General features: G+C 52.6%; 1 protein-coding gene and 1 pseudogene across 1 annotated transcript in view; one reads left to right on the top strand and one right to left on the bottom strand.

Annotated features, from left to right (window-relative positions):
* The first annotated feature begins 2658 nt into the window (after positions 1-2658).
* mtmr4 (myotubularin related protein 4) overlaps positions 2659-22414 on the top strand; it is a 198281-nt gene continuing 178525 nt past the window's right edge. The window contains exon 1 of the mRNA XM_038813960.1: positions 2659-2786. The gene's annotated coding sequence lies outside the window, so the exon portion shown is untranslated. The remainder of the gene's footprint in view (positions 2787-22414) is intronic.
* On the bottom strand, positions 3190-16129 carry LOC119974323 (annotated as a pseudogene).

The raw sequence follows: 22414 nt of genomic DNA, 5'->3' as shown, positions 1-22414 counted from the left end.
AAACAACCTAACCCCCACATCTTTGGACTGTGGGAGGAAACCGGAGCACCCGGAGAAAACCCACAAGGCATATGGGTCAGAACTCTCAATCTCAACTAGCTTTGGCCCTTGGACCATCTGCTATATTAAGACATTTGACTGAGTCTCGGCTGTAAGAATCATTACACAAAGCTACAACCATGGGTGGTTACCACCACCTTTTTGTGGGGTAATCTGCAAGAGATTCTGCCCCCTAACTTGTCTTTCGGTCCCTCATTCATGCCTTTGTCATCTCTAGAGTCAACTATTCTCATCTACTCCTGGCTGGTCTCTCACATCCCACCTCTGTAAACTTGAGTCAATCCGAAATCCTGCTGTCCATGCCTTCACTTGCAACAGTTTATCTTCTCTTAATACCCAGTGTTTGCTAACCTACCATTGACTTCAGGTAAAGCAATGTCATGACTTTAAAATTTTCATCCTTGTTTTCAAATCCCTCCATGACCTTGCCCCTCCTTATCTCTTTAATCTCCTCCAACCCTACAACCCTCTGGGGTATCTCCACTTCTCTAATTCTGGCAGCTTGTTCATCCTCACTCATAATTATTCCATTGTTGGTGGCCATGCCCAAAGTTCTAGAGATCCCTGCCTACACCTCTGGACCTCTCTAGTTAACATGCCTCCTTTACGTGGAATGGTGGCACAGTAGTGAGCACGGTTGCCTCACAGCTCCAGGGACCCGGGTTCAATTCCAACCTTGGGTGATTGTGTTGTGTTTGCACTTTCTCCCCGTGTCTGTGGGTTTCCTCCATGTGCTCCAATTTCCTCCCACAGTCCAAAGGTGTGCAGACTAAGTGGATTGGCTGCACTAAATTGCCCCTTAGTGTCCAAAGGTTAGATGGGGTTACTCCACTATGGGGTGGAAGCGTGGGCTTAGGTAGGGTGTTCTTTCAATGGGCCAAATGGCTGCCTTCTGCGCTGTAAATTCTATGATTCTTAAAATTTTCCCCTTTGACAAAGCTTTTATAATAATAATAATCTTTATTGTCACATGTAAGCTTACTAAACAGTGCAATGAAGTGACTGTGAAAAGCCCCTCATTGCTACATTCCGGCACCTGTTCGGGTACACGAAGGGAGAATTCAGAATGGCAAAATTACCTAACAGCACGTCTTTCGGAAACTGGAGCACTTGGAGGAAACCCATGCAGTCACGGGGAGAATGTGCAGACTCCGCACAGTGACCCAAGCTGGGGATCGAACCTGGGACCCTGGTGCTACTATGCTAGTCATCTGACCTGATATCTCCTTATGTGCCTCGGTGTCGTGCTTTATTTTATAATGTTCCCATGTAGATAAATAAAAGGCGCTTCTATAGTTGCTGTTGTTTGCTCGCTCTCTATCTCTGTTTGTGGGTCTAGCTGCCTTTAAGACAAGTTGTCTGGTCTCATGCTGCGATTGTGAACTCTGAGGTTTCACTACCCGAGTGTCTACTTCCAAAAATAAATGGAATACAGGGCAAGGTCTAACCTGTCATTGTCATAGATGGTTGAGGAGGAGGGAGCAACCTCACCCTGCACAGTGAAATTTTTTTCTCTAATATTTTAACAACTAATAAATAAGCATTCCAGGGAAATTAGAAAAAGACATAACTTTGTGATGGAACCATCAATTCATCAGACACGTGCTTCCGATGTGAATCTAGGCTTCAATCAACTTACTTCAGAGCCAGCCTATTACCTGTCGATGAACTCGTAGTGACCCAGGCTGACTCTGGACATGGGTACTTATACAGCTGCACTAGGGGGAGGAGTCATGGGTGGAACCAAGGGTGGAGCCCAGTACAAGTTCCTAGGTGCTCCCAGCACTACTCCCCCTAGTGGTAGGACAGCGCTACTGCGCTTACAACAACAGTGTGAATTAATGTATATATTAACATATATTACATTCACCACATTTTGAAAGTCCCTGTATTTCTCCAGGGGATGTTACAGCATATTTACATAAGAGCGTTCTCTGCAGTCCAACAGGTCGATCCTCCACAGGAGTCGCCCCACACCCTGCTTCATCTTTGCAGTTAGCCTGAAGACAGGGACTCCCTGTCAGTGAATAAATTAATGGGCCCCATATCCACTTTACACAGTATGATCCCATTCCTCACTTACAGAGAGATCAAAATCTTAGTATTTATTTCAACTTGGGGTCTGCAATTCTGGCACAAATGCAACCTGGAATTCTGTCTATGAGATTAATCTTCAATTCTTGGAGACTCCAGGACAAGCTAGAGTTGGCAAGTGGAGAGTTGGCAACCGCTGTGTGCGCGCTGTTCATTCTCAGGGGGCGCGATTGGAGTAAAATGAACATATCGAACCTTTAAACAAGACAATGAATTGGGAGACCCGCAACAAGGTTATGATGAGGGGCCACCACCAGATGGAGCGCTCGCCCTATCCGATTGGCTGCAACTTGCCGCGCTGTGCATTCTGATTGGTCGGCGATTCAAATACGTCATCACTCACTGACCAATCACCTCCCCACCAATCACGAGCGAAGTGGCGTCTGTGGCACTTTCTATTGGACAGCCCGGCGGTGCCGCTGTCTGATTGCCCGAGCGGGCCGCGCAGCCTCTGGTTGGTGCGCTGTGATCTCCCAGTGGTCCAATGGCCGAGGGCGGTGTGTCAGCAGTCCGCCGATTGGCTGAAGGCGCTCCTGCTCCGGGTGTCGGTGCCAATTGGAGGGTTCGCGCGCCCGTCGCCATGTTGTGTTGCTGAGGGGAACGAAGTGAGGCCTGAGGGGAAGGCGGAAGCTGTGAGTAACAGAGCTACACAGATGGTGCTGGCTAGTGTCCGGGGGCGTGAGAATGTCAGCTGAGGAGGAGGCAATGAATGGAGCGAGGAAATGGATTGAGGGAATGAATGGGGGGGAGAGGAAGAAGAGGGGGCGGGGGTAGGAGGAGGAAGAAGAGGGGGCGGGGGGGAGGAGGAGGAAGAAGAGGGGGCGGGGGGGAGGAGGAGGAAGAAGAGGGGGCGGGGGGGGAGGAGGAGGAAGAAGAGGGGGCGGGGGGGAGGAGGAGGAAGAAGAGGGGGCGGGGGGGGAGGGGAGGAAGAAGAGGGGGCGGGGGGAGGAGGAGGAAGAAGAGGGGGCGGGGGGGAGGAGGAGGAAGAAGAGGGGGCGGGGGGGGGGGGAGGAGGAAGAAGAGGGGGCGGGGGGGAGGAGGAGGAGAACGAGGGGGCGGGGGGGGAGGAGGAGGAAGAAGAGGGGGGTGGGGGGGGGCACGGAGGGGAAGAAGAGGGGGCGGGGGGGGGGGGAGGAGGAAGAGAGGGGGGGGGGGAGGGAGGAGAAGAGGGGGGGGGGGGGGAGGAGGAGGAAGAAGAGGGGGGGGGGGGGAGGAGGAGGAAGAAGAGGGGGCGGGGGGGGAGGAGGAGGAAGAAGAGGGGGGGGGGGGGAGGAGGAGGAAGAGAAGAGGGGGGGGGGGGGAGGAGGAGGAAGAAGAGGCGGGGGGGGGGGGGGAGGAGGAGGAAGAAGAGGGGGGGGGGGGAGGAGGAGGAAGAAGAGGGGGCGGGGGGGAGGAGGAGGAAGAAGAGGGGGCGGGGGGGGGAGGAGGAGGAAGAAGAGGGGGCGGGGGGGGAGGAGGAGGAAGAAGAGGGGGGGGGGGGGGGGGAGGAGGAAGAAGAGGGGGCGGGGGGGGGGGGGAGGAGGAGGAAGAAGAGGGGGGCGGGGGGGGAGGAGGAGGAAGAAGAGGGGGCGGGGGGGGGAGGAGGAGGAAGAAGAGGGGGCGGGGGGGGAGGAGGAGGAAGAAGAGGGGGGGGGGGGGAGGAGGAGGAAGAAGGGGGCGGGGGGGGGGGAGGAGGAGGAAGAAGAGGGGGCGGGGGGGGGGAGAGAGGAAGAAGAGGGGGGGGGGGGGGGAGGAGGAGGAAGAAGAGGGGGGGGGGGGAGGAGGAGGAAGAAGAGGGGGCGGGGGGGGGAGGAGGAGGGAAGAAGAGGGGGCGGGGGGGGAGGAGGAGGAAGAAGAGGGGGCGGGGGGGGGGAGGAGGAGGGAAGAAGAGGGGGGGGGGGAGGAGGAGGAAGAAGAGGGGGCGGGGGGGGGGGGGAGGAGGAGGAAGAAGAGGGGGGGGGGGAGGAGGAGGAAGAAGAGGGGGCGGGGGGGAGGAGGGGGAAGAAGAGGGGGCGGGGGGGGGAGGAGGAGGAAGAAGAGGGGGCGGGGGGGGAGGAGGAGGAAGAGGGGGCGGGGGGGGAGGAGGAGGAAGAAGAGGGGGCGGGGGGGGAGGAGGAGGAAGAAGAGGGTGCGGGGGGGAGGAGGAGGAAGTAAGAGGGGCGGGGGGAGGAGGAGGACGAAGAGGGGGCGGGGGGGAGGGAGGAGGAAGAAGAGAGGGGCGGGGGGAGGAGGAGGAAGAAGAGGGGGGGGGGGGAGGAGAGGAAGAGAGGGGGAGGGGCGGAGGCGGAGGAAGACGAGGGGGCGGGGGAGGAGGAGGAAGAAGAGGGGGGGGGGGAGGAGGGGGGGGGGAGGAGGAGGAAGAAGAGGGGGCGGGGGGGAGGAGGAGGAAGAAGAGGGGGAGGGGGGGAGGAGGAGGAAGGAGGAGGGGGGGGGGGGGAGGAGGAGGAAGAAGAGGGTCGGCGGGGGGGGGGGGAGGAGGAGGAAGAAGAGGGGGCGGGGGGAGGGAGGCGGAAGGGAAGAAGAGGGGGCGGGGGGGGGGAGGAGGAGAAGAAGGGGGGCGGGGGGGAGGAAGAGGAGGACTGAAGCGGGGGGGGGGAGGAGGAGGACGAAAGGAGGGGGCGGGGGCGGGCGGCGGAGGGAAGAAGAGGGGGCGGGGGGAGCGAGGAGGAAGAAGAGGGGGGGGGGCGGAGGAGGAAGAAGACAAGAAGAGGGGGGCGGGGGGAGGAGGAGGGCACGCAGAGGGGGGGGGGCGGAAGGAGGAGGAATGAAGAGGGGGGCGCTGGGGGGCGGATGGAGTGAGCAGGGGGGGGGGGGGGGGGAGCGAGGAGGAAGAAGAGGGTGGCGGGGGGGCGGCGGAGAGGGGAAGAAGAGGGGGCGTGGGGGGGAGGCGGAGGAAGAAGAGGGGGCGGGGGAGGCGGAGGAGAGGAAGATAGAAGCGGGGGCGGGGGGGAGGAGGAGGAAGAAGAGGGAGGCGGGGGTGGGAGGAGGAGGAAGAAGAAGGGGGCGGGGGGGAGGAGGAAGGAAGCAGAGGGGGGCGGGGGGGAGGAGGAGGAAGAAGAGGGGCGGGGGAGGAGGAGGAAGAAGAGGGGGCGGGGGGGGAGGAGGAGGAAGAAGAGGGGGCGGGGGGAGGAGGAGGAAGAAGAGGGGGCGGGGGGGAGGAGGAGGAAGAAGAGGGGGCGGGGAGGAGGAGGAGGAAGAAGAGGGGGCGGGGGAGGAGGAGGAAGAAGAGGGGGCAGGGAGGAGGAAGAAGAGGGGGCGGGGGGAGGAGGAGGAAGAAGAGGGGGCGGGGGGGAGGAGGAAGAAGAGGGGGCGGGGGGGAGGAGGAAGAAGAGGGGGCGGGGGGGAGGAGGGAAGAAGAAGGGGGGGGGGGGAGGAGGAGGAAGAAGAGGGGGCGGGGGGAGGAGGAGGAAGAAGAGGGGGCGGGGGGAGGAGGAGGAAGAAGAGGGGGCGGGGGAGGAGGAGGAGGAGGAAGAAGAGGGGGCGGGGGAGGAGGAGGAGGAGGAAGAAGAGGGGGCGGGGGGAGGAGGAGGAAGAAGAAGAGGGGGGGGGGGGGAGGAGGAAGAAGAGGGGGCGGGGGGGAGGAGGAGGTGGAAGGGGGTGCGGGGGAGAGGAGGAGGAAGAAGAGGGGGGCGGGGGAGGAGGAGGAAGAAGAGGGGGGCGGGGGAGGAGGAGGAGGAAGAAGAGGGGGGCGGGGGAGGAGGAGGAAGAAGAGGGGCGGGGAGGAGGAGGAAGAAGAAGAGGGGGCGAGGAGGAGGAAGAAGAGGGGGCGGGGAGGTGGAGGAAGAAGAGGGGGCGGGGAAGGAGGAGGAAGAAGAGGGGGCGGGGAGGAGGAGGAAGAAGAGGGGGCGGGGACGAGGATGAAGACGAGGGGGCGGGGAGGTGGAGGAAGAAGAGGGGGTGGGGTAGGAGGAGGAAGGAGAGGGGTCGGGGAGGAGGAAGAAGAGGGGGCGGGGGAGGAGGACGAAGAGGGTGGCGGGGAGGAGGAAGAAGAGGGGGCGGGGAGGAGGAGGAAGAAGAGGGGGGCGGGGAGGAGGAGGAAGAAGAGGGGGCGGGGAGGAGGAAGAAGAGGGGGCGGGGCAGGAGGAGGAAGAAGAGGGGGCGGGGCAGGAGGAGGAAGAAGAGGGGGCGGAGGAGGAAGCAAAGGGGGGGAGGAGGAAGAAAGGGGGGGGGAGGAGGAGGAAGAAGAGGGGGCGGGGAGGAGGAGGAAGAAGATGGGGGTGGGGAGGAGGAGGACAAAGTGGGGGCGGGGAGGAGGAGGAAGAAGAGGGGGGGGGAGGAGGAGGAAGAAGAGGGGGGCGGGGAGGAGGAGGAAGAAGAGGGGGGCGGGGAGGAGTAGGAAGAAGTGGGGGAGGAGGGGGAAGAAGAGGGGGTGGGGAGGAGGAAGAAGAGGGGGCGGGGAGGAGGAGGAAGATGGGGGGGCGGGGGGAAGAGGAAGAAGGGGGTGGGGGGGAAGAGGAGGTGGAAGGGGGGCGCGGGGGTGAGGTGGAAGGGGGGTGTGGGGGGAGGTGGAAGGGGGGGCGGGGGAGAGGAGGTGGAAGGGGGGCAGGGGAGAGGAGGAAGAAGAGGGGGCGGGGGAGGAGGAGGAAGAAGAGGGGGCGGGGGAGGAGGAGGAAGAAGAGGGGGCGGGGGGAGGAGGGGCGAAGAAGTGCGATGCGGGGAGGAGGAGGAAGAAGGGGGGGGAGGAGGAAGAAGGGGGCGGGGGAGGAGGAAGATGAGGGGACGCGGGGGGGAGGAGTAAGATGAGGGGGGCGCGGGGAGGAGGAGGAAGATGAGGGGGGCGCGGGGGGGAGTAGGAAGAAGAGGGGGAGGAGGGGGTAGAAGAGGGGGCGGGGAGGAGGAAGAAGAGGGGGGCGCGGGGGACAAGGAAGAAGAGGGGGGTGCGGGGGACAAGGAGGAAGAAGAGGGGGCGCGGGGGACAAGGAGGAAGATGAGGGGGGCGCGGGGGGGAAGAGGAAGAAGGGGGCGGGGGGAGGAGGAGGAGGAGGAAGAGGGGGCACGGCGGGGAGGAGGAAGAAGAGGGGGCGGGGAGGAGGAAGAAGAGGGGGCTGGGAGGAGGAAGAAGAGGGGGGCGGGGGAGGAGGAGGAAGATGGGGGGGCGAGGGGAAGAGGAAGAAGAGGGCGGGGGGGAGGAGGAGGTGGAAGGGGGGCGCGGGGGTGAGGTGGAAGGGGGGCGTGGGGTGGAGGTGGAAGGGGGGGCGGGGGAGAGGAGGTGGAAGGGGGGCAGGGGAGAGGAGGAAGAAGAGGGGGCGGGGAGGAGGAGGAAGAAGGGGGGGCGGGGAGGAGGAGGAAGAAGGGGGCGGGGGAGGAGGAAGATGAGGGGGACGCGGGGGGGAGGAGTAAGATGAGGGGGGCGCGGGGAGAAGGAGGAAGATGAGGGGGGCGCGGGGGGAAGAGGAAGGGGGGGGAGGAGGTGGAAGAGGGGGCACGGGGGAGAGGAGGAAGAGGGGGCGGGCGGGAGGAGGAAGAGGGGCGGGCGGGAGGAGGAGGTGGAATGGAGGGAGGAGGAAGAGGAGGGGCGGGTGGAGGAGGAAGTGGGGGGAGAGGAGGAGGAAGGGTGGGGGAGGAGGAAGGGGGGCGGGGGGAGGAGGAGGAGGAAGGGGGGGCGGGGGGAGGAGGAGGGGGGGTGGGGGAGGAGGCGGACGAGGGGGTGGTGGGAGGAGGGGGGTGGTGGGAGGAAGAGGGGTGGGGGCTGGAGGAAGAGTGAGGGGGAGAGGAAGGAAGGGAGGGTATTGGAGGGGAGGGACGAGGAGGGTGTTTTGGGTAGGGAGGGACGAGGAGGGTTGTTTTGGGGGAGTGAGGGAGGAGGAGTGGGTGGGGTGGGAGGGATAAGGGTAGTGAGGAAAGAGGGGGGAAGGAAGGAGGGGAGAGAGGGCAGGTGGGGGGAGGAGTCCACAGGGAAGGGGAGGAGGTGACGGGAGGGAGGGCGATGGGGGAGGAGGGGAGTGGAAAAGAGGAGGTGGTGGAGGGGTGTTGGAGGTGGAGAGCTGTGGTGAAAAGTGCGTGTAGGGAAGAGGGAAAGCAAGGAGGTGGTGTGGTTGAGCATGGAGTGTAAGAGAGGAGGTGATGGAGGAGAGTGGGGGTGGAGGGAAGGGGCAGTGGGCAAAAAGAGGGGGTTGTGGAGGGGGGAATGGGACAGGTGGGAGAGGGTGGATAGGGAGGGAAGTGGGAGGGGATTGGGGGGACAGGTGGGAGAAGGTTATTTGGAGTGAATGGACAAGGGGAGGGTGGGGGAGGAGCTGGGTGGGGCGGGGAAGAGGTGGGAGAGGGGAGTCTGCGTGTGATACAACATAATATTGTATAATATAATATACGTTTTTTCTTCCATATGCTCTTGTGTGATTGAATTTTGGAGAGTAAATGTATATCCCCAAAGTAATTGTACACTGAAGCTTTCAGAGATTGTGTAATCGGATTGATAGTAAAAATATAACTTATCAATGTGCATTCCACAGGATCTAGGAAATAAATTCATTGAGGTCTAGGACCATTTACATTTGGTGTTCCTCACATAGGATAATATATATACAATGTTGTGGGATTTGGGAGGATCACTGCAATATGCCGGCTCTGGGACAATTACTAGGTAAAGTCGCCATAGTCCCAGATGGCGATAGGTTGCTTTCCCTTTTGAGAGGGCAATTGACTGGTCGTGATTTAACCTGAGGATCACCTCAGGCGAGGGACAAGGTTGAGAAGGCGAGGCCTTCATGAATAACCTCAGCCGATACAGCAATTGAACCTGTGCTGTTGGCCTCACTGCATCATGTACTTGCTGTCCAGCCATCTGAGCTAAGTCAGCTCCCAAGGGACGGTTATTACAACGACAAAGCCCGCTTTGGTTTCTCTTCAGAATGTGGTGGTGAAGTGCTTTGAACTGTTGTATTTCCTGTGGTGAAGATGCTTCCACTCTGCTGCTCTGAGTTCCAGGATTTTGACCCCGTGTTGGCAAAGAAGAAATGATAATTCTGTCAAAGCGAGGATGGTGTTACTTGGGAGGTGATGGAATTCTCATGATTAGTGCTTCTAGATGTTGGCCATCTGGTCTGAGAGGTACTGCTGAAGCAGCACTAGCAAATTCCTGTAAATAATACAGCAAGGGAACATCGGTGGTGAATTTTGAGACTGTGTGAAGTGCTGGTCAAACGACTGATTTGTACTAAATGGTATGGTGCTTCTGCTCCCAACATGGCAAGTGGTGAGCATTCCATTGGACTGCCACTTTCTGGCCAGTTCGAGGCACACCTGACCTGGGAGTGTGTAAAATCGCACGAGTTGGCGACGGGCTGGGTGACACGGTAGCACTGTGGTTAGCACTGTTGCTTCACCGCACCAGGGACCCGGATTTGATTCTGGGCTTCGGTTACTGTCTGCGAGGAGTCTGCACGTTCTCCCCGTGACTGTGTTGGTTTTCTCTGGGCGCTCCGGTTTCCTCCCACAAAGTTCCGAAAGACATGCTTGTTAGGTGAATTGGACGTTCTGAGTTCTCCCTCATTTTACCTGAACAAGCGTCTAGGGGATTTTCATATGTGGCGACGAGGGGATTTTCATAGTAACTTCATTGCAGTGTTAATGTAAGCCTACTTGTGACACTAATAAAGATTATTATTACTGACACCGTTGCACGGTATCTTAGTCGGCGGGCATGTTTGCAATTTGAAGCCCATCCGCAGAAAATCAAGAAGCCAATTTAAATTGATGAAACAACAATTGAGTGGAATTTTACCTTTCCCCATCTGCCTTTACGGTTTACAGGCGGGTTGATTGGCAAGGTGACCGTTACAAGCTGCAACTTTGATCCAGGGCAGGATGAAATTTAGGGCTCTAGTAAAATTAACAAATGTGCCTGGGGACTGATGTCTGTGTGTGACAGTGCTGCCTAGACGTTTGTGCAGTTTTTCCGGTAAGTTTTTTTTTTACAGGTCAGCAGCAGCTGTTCCCCTAAGGGAGCACGTGGGAAGCACCAACCTGCAACCCCCCCCCCCCCCCCCCCCCCCCCCCCCCCCCCCTTCCCCCCTCCCTGCAGCACTCAGCCTTTAACAGAGCATGTTTTACGCTGGATGGCCATTAATAGGTCAGTTAGCGTAATATCGCGTTAACAATGAGATCTAGGTCGGGAGCGGAAATCATATCTGCTCCGTCGGCGCCGATTTCAAGCACGCTCCAAGCGTAAAGTTCAGGTGGCTTTGGGACTTGTGAAGCAAGCCACTTAACCGCAGAATACTGAACCTCTTATCTATTCTAGTACTTGTGTGGAAAATCCAATTGAGGCAATTTTCGGTGCAAAACATTAACTCTGTTTTTCTCAGATGTCCAGTGATGGGGATGTGCTGAGTGGACGCATGGAAGGTGGCTCTCCTCAAATTGAATTTAGACAGTTTTATCCGAGGAAAAAATCACCCCCTCATCACCCTCTTCAACCCACTAAAGAAGATACAGGCCAACAATCGAACTGCCAAACAGCAGCTGCACCAGAGGCCGCAAGGAGTCTCAAAGCAACAGGAGCCTCGAGAAGCCAGTGGGTGAGACAACGGACCCACGAGGTGAGGAAACCCTGGCCACACCCGAAAAAGAGGGGCCAATGAGCAAGCAATTCCCCTATGCCGGACGACAGCTGGAGGAAATTCCTCACCCGAGAAATGAAGGAACTAAAGGAGGACAAAGACTCTAGATCCAGGTGGCGGTAAAGGAAGCACTGGCCACCATGCAGGCAGCCCTCGACAAATCGGAGAGCGACTAGCGTCTGAGGGAACACGATCAGAGAACTAGCAAAGGCCTCCACGGGACCAAAATAACCTGATCGTGGCCCCTAGAGGTGGAAATAACAAGGTTGGTGGTGACCCAGGGGATTTAAATTTTAGATTTATTGTCATGTCTACTGAGGTGCAGTGAAAATTATTGTGTACAGTCCAGGCAGATTGTTCCACACATGAAAAACATAGGACATATGATAACTACGATAAATATACCATGTAAAGACATAGACATCGGATGGGGCATACGGAGTGCAGTGCTACACAGCAGAGAAGATCCATGGAGAGATAAGTTCGGTCCAGAAGAAGGTCATTCAGGAGTCTGGTAACAACGGGAAAGAAGCTGTTTTTGACTCTTCTGTCTGATGGAAGAGAGAATAACCCGGGTGGGAGGGGTCTTTGATTATGCTGCCTGCTTTCTCAAGGCAGTGGGAGGTGTAGACAGCGTCAATGGATGGGAGACGGGTTCTAGTGATGGACTGGGCGGTATTCACAAATTTCTGTAGTTTCTTAGGTCTTGGGCCAAGCAATTACCATACCACGCTGTGATGCAGCCAGATAGGATGCTTTCGATGGTGCATCTGTAAAAATTGGTAAGAGTCAATGTGGGCATGCCAAATTTCCTTAGTTTCCTGAGGATGTACAGGCGCTGTTGTACTTTCTTGGTCGCAGCATCAACATGGGTTGACCAGGACAGATTGTTGATATGCACACCTAGGAATTTGAAGCTGCCAGCTATCTCGACCTCTGCACCATTGATGCACAAGTATGTACGACACTTCGCTCCCTAAAGTCATTGACCAGCTCCTTAGTTTTGCCTACATTGAGTGAGCGATTGTTGCCACTAGGTTCTCTATCTCCCTCCTGTACTCTGATTCATCGTTGTTTGAGATCCGACCCACTACGGTTGTGTTGTCAGCAAACCTGTAGATAGAATTGGAGCCATATTTTGCCACAAAGTCGTGTGTATATAGGGAGTATAGTAGGGGGGGGCAAAGTACAGAGTATTACAGGCCCTTGTAGTGAGGGCTATCGTGGAGGAGATGTTGTTGTTTATCCTTACTGATTGTGGTCTATGGGTTAGGAAGTCAGGAACCAGTTGCAGAGGGAAGAGCCAAGTCCTAGGTTTTGGAGTTTTGACATGAGCTCTGGGAGTATGGAGTTGATGTGTTTGACGACCAACCTCATTCATAATGATTGATGTCAAGACCACAAGATGGTAATCTTTGAGGCACGTTGCCTGGTAATTGTTTGGCACCGATATGATGGTGGCCTGTTTGAAGCGGGTGGGAACTTCGGAATGGAGTCGGGAGAGGTTGATGATGTCTGCGAACATCTGCCAGTTGGTCCATGCAGGATCTGAGTGCACGACCAGAGACTCATCAGGATCCACTGCTTGCTGAGGGTTCACTTTGAAGAAGGCCAATCTGGCTTTGGAGGCTGTGACGGTAGGAATGGGTGTGTCCGAGACTGTTGGGGAACTTGACAACAGTTTGTTCTTTTCCTTGAGCCTGAAGGGGAAGGTGGAGGACCAGGAAAACCAGTTGAGGCGTCAAAACCTCAGAATAGTGGGGCTGTCATAGGGGACCGAAGGCAGAAACCCATGGCCCAGATGCTGGGAAACCTGGTGGGAAGGGACAGCTTCTGCAGCCTGCTCGAGATAGCGCACAAAGGTCGCTCCGACCCAGGGCAGGAGAACAATCCAGGGCAATAATTGTGAAGGTGCATCTGTACCAAGACCGGGAAAGGATCCTGAGCTGGGCCAGACAGACGAAAACCTGCCACTGGGTGGGACATCAGAGAAGAATTCATCAGGACATTGGGAAAGACCTGGCTAAGAACCAGGCCAAATTCAAAGAAGCCAAGGTGGCCAAGCTTTGAGTAAGCTACAAGCACAAGGAGCGCTTGGTTTGTCCAAAAGAACAGACTGGGTAAGCAGAGATGAAACCGGCACCCTGAAAAGACTGAGAAACTGAGACAATTTGCGTGGGATTGTACTGCCTCGTTCGAAAAGCAAAGGCACAGGAAAGAGGGGCGCAGAAATAGGGGATAGAGAGGAAAGGGAAGTAAAACAGCGGGCAAAGGGAAAACTCAAACCGACCCTGGGAGCGGGGCTACTACCCTTGTGGGAAAGCTAGCACTAGGGGGTATGAGAGAGAAGAGGGGCCACGGCGCATCTCCTGAGGGGTGGGGATGGAGAGAGAGTGACTAGAAAAGGGGGGGGGTAAATATCACAAGAAGGGAGACAAGGGGGTGACACTAGCAGAAGGGGGGTGGGGAAGCGCAGAACAAAAGGGGGGGGGGGGGGCTGGGTTCTAGGCTGACTACAATGGGCCACACATGGCAACAAGGAACAAGATGGTGCAGCAAACAGCCACTTTGGAGTACGGTGGCCATGGCCATTGTGGATGGGCCCTGAACAAAGGGAAACCCAAGGGTGGCACAATGGTTAGCACAGCAGCCTACGGCGCTGAGGAGGCAGGTTCGAATCCCGGCCCTGGGTCACTGATCGTGTAGAGTTTGCACATTCTCCCTTGTCTGCGTGGGTTTTACCCCCCACAACCCAAAGATGTGTAGGTTAGGAGGATTGGCCACGCTAAATTGCCCCTTAATTGAAAAAATAATAATAATTATAATAATAACTCTAAATTGAAACAAAACAAGGGGAAACCCTGGAGTACAGGGGCACATCCAAAAGGTAAGTATGATTGATCCTGCAAGTGAGAGGCGGGGAATGCAAAAACTACACATTAGAATAGTCACCTGGAATGTCAGGGGACTTAACAGTCCAATAACAATATCCAGAGTCTTCGCCCACCTGAAAAGTATGAAAGCCGACACAATCTTCCTCCAAGTGGGATCCCGGAGAGGGAAGGACCGACTGCGGGTAAGAAAGGGCTGGGTGAGACAGACCTACCATTCGTGTTACGAGACGAGAACTAGGGGGATAGCCATATTGATCAATAAGAGGACGGTATTTATTGCGGCGAGGACGGTTATGGACCCAGGGGGACGGTGTGTCATGGTCAGCGGTGTCCTGGGTGGGGCACCAGTGATCCTGATTAACGTGTACAATCCCAACTGGGACGATATGTAGTTTATAAAGAAGAGCATTGCGGAATGACACTCATTGACATATCATTGGAAGGGGGGGTACTTTAACTGTGTACAGGACGCACGGACAGACGGGTCGAACCCCAAAACAGGGAATACCTCTAACGTGGCAAAAGAACTCAGCCCGTTCATGGAGAAAATGGGGGCAGTGGACCCATGGAGGTTGACACACCCAGGGGAGAAGGAGTTCTCCGAGGTACATAAAGCATATACCCGGATTGACTTCTTTGTAGTGTGCAAATCGGTGCTTCCGGGGATAGTAAGAGCGGAATACTCTGCAATTGTAATCTCTGACCCCTATGAAGGTTGGACACGGCTTCCTCGCCAACAAGTGCTTCTGCGAGAAAATATCACAGGCCATAGACGGGTATATTACCAACAACCAGAATGAGGAGGTCTCGCCCTCCATGCTCTGGAAGGCTGCGATCAGGGGTGAAGTTATTACATATAAAGCACGTAGAGACAGGCAGAGAGGGTGGCTAGGCAATAGCCAGTCGACTCTATACTGGTGGTAGGCTTGCGATTCTCCACGGCCCCGACTGTAGAGCCTCTGGCGGAGCGAAAAAAGCTACCAAGGGACTTCGACCTGCTCTCCACGAGGAAGGCAATGCACCAACTCCGCCAGACATGGGGGAACCCTGTATAATCATGGAGACAAAGACAGCCGCCTACTGGCTCACCAACTGAGAAAGCAGGCAGCCACGAGGGAAGTAGTACAGATAAGAGACAACAAGGGCAATCTAGTGTTATGGGCCAGGGTTTAGAAACTCAAAAGTATATTATGGAGTTCACCTGACCTATAACGTTTTGTTGAATTTGGATAGGATGAGCACAAGAGCCTTCACCTTAGGTATGATTCAAAAGTCTTCCCATAAACACAGTAAGAATTTTTATCAAGTACAAACATAAAGACACCACCCAGCTACGGTAATCTATGTGTAACACTTAATGAATTCCCCCTTAACTGTTCCAATTCAAAGTCTCTTAAACCAAAAAGCTCTTTTCAAGGGCGTGGCCCAGCACTCTGCATTCTCACTTGAATAAGACCGTCTTTCCCTGAGATCCTGACCCCATCTCACCAGCAGGTTTAAACCCTTCTGGAAAGCAAACTATATCTTTTAAGTTACCAAAACAGCAGGTAGCTTTAATCAATGGGTTTTTACTGGAACAGATATTTAAAATTAAACTAGAGAGAGACAGGCCAAAACACCCCTTCCCCCTGTCTGAGTCCACAGCAGTCAAACTCAAAAAATGAAAGCAAAGCCAAAACCCTCACACAGCCCAGCTCCACCCACACAATGACATCACTGAAGCCATGAGATAAGACACAAACCTTTCTTAAAGAGACACTCACATGACACTAGTAGCGGAACCAGAAAAGGTAATCGACGCAGTCAATGCCTTGTACCGGAAGCTGTACACATCCAAAGCCCCTGAAGGGAACTCTAGAATGAAGCAGTTAATTGATGGAATGGACAGGCCAGTTGTGGGGAGTATAGAAAATGCTGGCTGGGAGCACCATTAGAACTGTGAGAAGTCACGAGGAGCATCAACTCCATGCAGGCGGGAAAGGCGCTGGGACCAAATGGATTCCCGGCAGACTTCTATAAAAAAATTTGCAACGGCACTGGACCCGCACCCGTGGGAGATGTTCATCGAGGGCACCCTGCTGCCTACGCTAGCACAAGGCTCAATTTCACTGATACCCAAGAAAGACAGAATAGAGCTTTTACAAAGGGTCATCTGGACTTGAAACGTTTTCTATACTCCCCCACAACTGGCTCCAGTATCCCCATGAGATTTTCCAGCATTTTCTCTTTTGGTTTCAGATTCCAGCATCCGCAGTAATTTGCTTTTATTTGAAGACAAATACCCAACCGAATGCGGGTCCTACAGACCCATCTCGCTGCTCAATGTAGAGGTGAAAATACTACCAAAAACCCTAGCCCAGTGACTGGAGAACTACATAATAGAGGTGATGGCAGAAGACCAGGCAGGGCTTTGTTGAGAGTAGACAGCTAACGTCAGGCGCCTGCTGAATGTGATAGCCCATCCAGGGAGAGAACACCAGAGATGATCATCTGCCCGGACGCAGAAAAGGCTTTCAACAGAGTCGAATGGAAGTACCTCATGGGGATACTGGAGCGGTTAGGCTTGGAGCAGGGTTCACCACCTGGGTGAAACTCCTGTACAGCGCACCCATGGCATGTGTGCGGACAAACACCACCAGCTCTTAAGTACTTCCAGTTGTATAGAGGCACAAGGCAGGGATGCCCACTGTTCCGACTGTTGTTTGCCCTGGCGATCAAGCCACTAGCAATTGCGCTCAGAGCGACAAAGAACTGGAAAGGGATCTGGAGGGGAGGCAGAGAGCACAGAGTCTCTCTCTATGCAGATGACCTCCTCTACGTTGCAGACCCACAAAGCAGAATGGAAGGAATCATTGTGTTCTTGAAAGAGTTTGGAGCCTTTTCGGGCTACAAACTCGACCTGAGCAAAAGTGAAGTCTTCCCGGTAAGCCCACAAGAGAGGGGCAGAGCTGGAGGGATTGCCGTTTAAACAGGCATGAAACAAATGGGGATCCAAATTGCCCATGACTGTAAACAGATCCACCGGAAATGGCAGGAGAATGGGGATGAATGGCGGAGCAGACTTGATGGGCTGAGTGGCCTAATTCTGCTCCTATGTCTTATGGTCTTAAATGGAATCTGCCAGCCTGGTTGAGGAAGTTAAAATGGACCTGCAGAGGTGGGACGCTCCTTGCCACTCTCCCTGCCGGGAGGGTGCAGACAATTAAGATGAACATACTGCCCAGTTTCCTCTTCCTGTTCAGATCCATACCGATCTACATCCCCAAGGCCTTTTTCAACACAGCAGAAAAAAATGATCATAGCATTTGTGTCTGGTGGGGGGAGGGGGAGAGAGAACCCAAAAATGTCCTGCAAAGAAAGGCATGGCCCTCCCAAACCTGCAATATTACCAATGGGCAGCAACAGCCAAAAGGGTAAAGAGATGGATAAAGGAACCAGAAGTTGGGTAAAAATGGAGGGTTCCTGCACAGAGATGTCCCTCCGGGCCCTGCCCACAGCAGCACTCCCTTCCCCCCCCCTGGCCAAGAACTCTACAGCTCAGTGGTAGTAGTTACGCTCTGGTCGTGGAACCAGCTAAGACAAGACAATTCCATCTGGCCAAAATGTCCATTATGGCCCCCACCTGCAACAACCATAGGTTCCCGCCAACAAAAATGGATGCCACCGTCAAAAGGTGGAAACCCGGATGGGGGGGACACTGACAGGGACTTCCACACGGACAACTGACAACGCTTGAGAAACTGACAGAGAAGCTCCAACTGAGTGGGGGGGAGGGGGGGAAATGAGCTACAACACATACAAATTAAAAACTTCCTACGTAGAGAAACAAAGACGCACTCGTGGGCGCCGAGACAATCACTATTAGAAGAACTGGACAGGGACAACTTGGCTGGCGTGGGGGGTGGATACTGTGGGAATCTGTATTGGCGACTACTGGGGAAGGCATGCTCCCCACTGGTTGACATAAGAGAAAAATGGGAGGAAGAGCTAGGATTTGAAATAGGGTGGGGACTCTGGAGAGAAGCACTGAACAGGGTCAAATCTACCTCCACATGCGCACAGCTAAGCCTAATGCAGCTGAAGTGGTACATAGAGCACACCAAACCAGAACCTGAATGAGCAGGTTCGGAGGTGGCATGCACCAGACTTGTTGGGTTCTGGACAGGACAGCCTTCTTTGAGACGATGTCCAAGGTTGTGGGGATGAGGGTTGAGCCGTGCCCAAAAGTGGCAGTCTTTGGGGTATCAAATCAGCCAGAACTCTTCATGGGGAGGAGGGCAACCCCCTAGCCTTTGCCTCCCTAATTGCCCGCCACAGCAGCATCACCTAAAACTGCGGACTGGCTGACCTGTCAGAATTTCTCCAAATGTAGAAAATCAAATTCACCATCCGGGGGTCAGAAGAGGGCTTCCATAAGACGTGTAGGCCATTCTCCAACTTGTTCCAGGACCTGTTTGTAGCCAATAGGCCAAGGGGAAGGGGGCCCCTCGAGAGAGACAACGGACACGAACGAAAAGGGGGGAGGGAATAGGGAGGCACATATGCCAAGCCATTTGTAAACTATAACTGATGTGTACAGATTTGTTGATGTTTATTTTCATTGTTTATAAAAGAAAAAAACTCTAATAAAAACATTAAAAAAAAAAAATCCAATTGAGTATCTGGTCCAACTTTTGGTAAACAGGGTCTTTACATTACATAACCGTTGAATATTTGGAAGAGACCGTTATGTTCTCTCTTGGAGATAGTCATTGCCTGCACTTGTGTGGCATAAATGTTAATTGCCTGGATGCCTATATGCTGTAAGACCTGGATGACTTAATTATCCAGGAGTTGCAATTATAATAATAATCTTTATTGTCACAAGTAGTTACTGCGAAAAGCCCCGAGTCACCACATTCTGGCGCCTGTTCAGGTACACAGAGGGAGAATTCAGAATGTCCAATTCACCTAGCAGCACGTCTTTTGGGACTTCTGGGAGGAAATCGGTGCACCCGGAGGAAACCCACACAGACACAGGGAGAACATGCAGACTCCACACAGACTGTGACCCAAACGAGAATTGGGCCTGGGACTCTGCCGCTGTGAAGCAACAGTGCTAACCACTGTGCTAATGTGCCGCCCATTAGAGCTGAACACTGTTCTATCATCAACGAATAATCCACTTTTGATAATGAACAGAAAGTCAATGGTGAAGTACAGACGATGGTTGGACCCTGGCAGCTGCCCAATTAATGTCTGCATGAAACTGGGATATGTAGAAGGGAATATTTGTATACAGTCACCAGGATCTGAGTGTATTGGTATGTGTAGAACATTAATGCACAAGGCCAGTGGCCATGTTAATACTTTAATATTTGTAAATTAATATATCTATATTTTATAAACAACATGTAGCCCAATGATTATGAGTATGTGAAATCAGAGTTAAGTATTAAAGAAAATGTCTGCAGCCACATAATGAAGTGGTGTGTCCTGCATTCCATGTTATTAAAATTACACTGATCTCCTGTAACACAAGTATTTTTCTGCATTCAGATCACATGAATAATTCAACATGTATTAGAATTGTTTTACAGAATGTGAAACATATTGCTGGTGTTCAGCAACAATTGTTAAAATTCCAGCTAATATTACGACTGAACAAATCGTCCCAGAATGGAGCCCAGCTCAATAGATCCAGACTTTTTATTTCTGGATCTATGAAACCATTCACAGGAGTCTGCTAGTGTACTTTGAACAACAAAACAAATGTTTATGAAATAAAAATGAACTATAACACTAGATAAAAAGGTTGGGAAGATTTCCATTCAAACACCTGGAAATGAGTCAAATCACCCTAATTCTTTCACCCCCAACTACACATTTACAGATGTGTGCAACTTTGTAAAGCTAACACAATTTACGATATCTATCTTGTACTGTGCTGTGAAGGTATGTGGTACATGTGAACTAGCAGACGAACTGTGGTCAGACACACCACACCAGAAAATGAGTGATAGATGCCACCAAAGCAGATTCCATTGATTTCTCAACAATTCCCCCCCAAATGCTCATTGCCCTGTGAGCCACCCGGTCTCATTGAAATTGTCTTTCTCACAAGGGCTTCCAGTCTCCACACTCAAGGAACTCTCCCTGGAATTCTCTCCTAAACATCACTTCTGAATTTACATCCTATCCATCACTCCTTCTGATCTTTTTCTTGGATTTTTGCGTACACTTGAGCTCCGCCTTCCAAACGCGTTTGAATACTTGGCCATGCCAATCAGAACAGCTCTGCTCCATAGACACTGGTGTGGAATCATCAACCTTCGGCTGTCTCATTGGATCTTCTCGCTTTTCTTAAGCCCGCATTGCTTTAAATCTGCCCCTGCAATGCTGTCTCTCTAATTTGGAGTCAATTTCTCTGCTCCACACTTTTAATTTAACAGGATTTGTTTCAGATTCCTGTCCTTGTCCCTTAACTTGGACCTCGTTCTCACCCTCTCCCTGATTTGGAGCTGCTTTTTTGTTTGGGATCTTCTCCCTTATGGCCATCGTGCCCTGCTGCTTGGTAAAGCTCTGAATGATACGCCTCTTCAGGTCACCTGACTGTCAGTTTCGTGCAGTTTCACTTTTTCTTTTCTGCCGCACAGGAGCAATGGTGAGTTTTTTAAAAATGTTGTGCGCTGAGCTGGCTTATGGTGCAATGACAAATCAACAGCCTGCACATATGTGGCCATTCTATTGCTCGTGCATGAATAGAAACTTCAAGGCCTGCTAGGACCGAGAGTTTCAAGCCTCCGACTCCTGATTTTAAAAGGTAATTTTTTTCTCCTCTCTTGTTTCAGAGTTCATGACACCTTTCCCCTCAAAAGAAAGAAAGCTTCACTGCAGTGATGGTTCCTTTACAATGGTTTTATACCTTTCAAGACCTTAACATAAACTTATGACATAACTTATGACATATGCAAATAAACCTTTCATCTTGTTTCATAATTAATGTCATCTTGTACAATTACAAAGGGTTTAACCAAAGGGTGGCACAGTGGTTAAAACTGCTGCCTCACAGCTCCAGGGACCCAGGTTCAATTGCGGCCTCGAGTGACTCTGGAGTTTACACTTTCTCCCCGTGACTGCACGGTTTTCCTCTGGGTGCTCCAGTTTCCTCCCACAGTCCAAAGATGTGCAGGGTAAGTGGTTTGGCCATGATAAATTGCCCCTTAGTGTCCAAAAGGTTTGGTAGGGTTACTGGGTTACGAGTATAGGGTGGAGACGTGGACTTAAGTAGCGTGCTCTTTGAAAGGGCCGGTACAGACTCGATGGGCAGAATGGCCTCCTACACTGTAGGGATTCTATGAATTCAAAGTCAATAAATGTAACAAGTAGGATTAGCAGAATTTGAACATTTTAGAATGATCATAACTCTATGCTTGTGTTTCCTTTTTCTTTTCCCAGTCTTTAACTCGGCAACAAATGTTTAGTTCGCTGCCCAGTCACCATTTTCATTAGCTCATTATCCAAACTCAAATGTGGTAAATTGTCATTTTGTGGTAATGTTAACGCATTTCTCCTCTGATCAAAACTCTTCTGGCCATTTCAAAGATGTTATTGAAATTAGTTTTTTATGTTCACACCTTTTGGGTTTCCTACTGCTGCTTGGTTTTACGATTTTGTAGTTTCTCCCAATCAAATAGGTATTTTTAAAATAAAAACAAAATACTGTGGATGCTGGTACTCTGAAATAAAAACAGAAAATACTGGAAAAACTCAGCAAACCTGGCAGCATTGGTGGGGAGAGAAACCGTTATTGTTTTGAGTCACTATGATCTTCGGAGGTTTTATTTGCTTCTCTAAGCAACATCAATCGCTTTTTTTCCCCCTCGTTTTATTGTTCTAATACTTTCAACTCTTTTACATAATTTGTGAACCTTCTCATTCCACTCCTCTAACAGGTTTTGAATGGTCTGTTGCATACTGCTTGCCTGGATTCCATCTGCTATATCTTGTGTATCAACACTGGCAAGCACTTGTAATCCATGTGTCTGGACATTGACTCCACCCATACCATACATCACTTCTTTCATTTTCTACAGTTTACATTGAGGTTGAAGAATCTCTCCACAATGTAGTTTTAACAGTTAGTTTTGTTCATTCTGTATGTATTTAAACAACTGTTCTGATTCACCGACAATTCCCCTTCCTGATCAAAGCATTTTTCACATAGGGACATGAATAGAACATAGAACATACAGTGCAGAAGGAGGCCATTTTGCCCATCGAGTCTGCACCAACCCACTTAAGCCCTCACTTCCACCCTATCCCTGTAACCCAATAACCCCTCTTAACCTTTTGGTCACTAAGGGCAATTTATCACGGCCAATCCACCTAACCTGCACGTCTTTGGACTGTGGGAGGAAACTGGAGCACCCGGAGGAAACCCATGCAGAAACGGGGAGAACGTGCAGATTCCGCACAGTGACCCAGCGGGGAATGTTTGAAGCTCATCAAATTTTAACTGAAGATGGACCTTTGTTAAATTTGCTTTTACAAGTTTATAATTCAGACATTCCAAGTCCTCAATCAAGTATTCTACTTATTGTAATTGATGCTCAGTTGTTCATTTTTCATAAGCAAACGCCTCTTCTGTATGTGAATGGTGCTAATCTGCACTGGTCGTGTTTTCCTTCAATTACTCGTTATCGGCCATGATCGTCTTGTTTTTGGCCACATTAATTTTAAGGAGTTTGTAAGATTAACATGATCAAATGCTTGCTGCAATAGAGTGGTCACCATATTACTGTCTCCAAATTATTACCCAGAATAAAATCTACCCCTTCATTAGGT

The sequence above is a fragment of the Scyliorhinus canicula genome, chromosome 12, assembly GCF_902713615.1.
Source record: "Scyliorhinus canicula chromosome 12, sScyCan1.1, whole genome shotgun sequence".
NCBI classification, from domain to species: domain Eukaryota; kingdom Metazoa; phylum Chordata; class Chondrichthyes; order Carcharhiniformes; family Scyliorhinidae; genus Scyliorhinus; species Scyliorhinus canicula.
The sequence above is the reverse complement of the archived record's forward strand: the minus strand, read 5'-3'. Positions and strand labels throughout refer to the sequence as shown.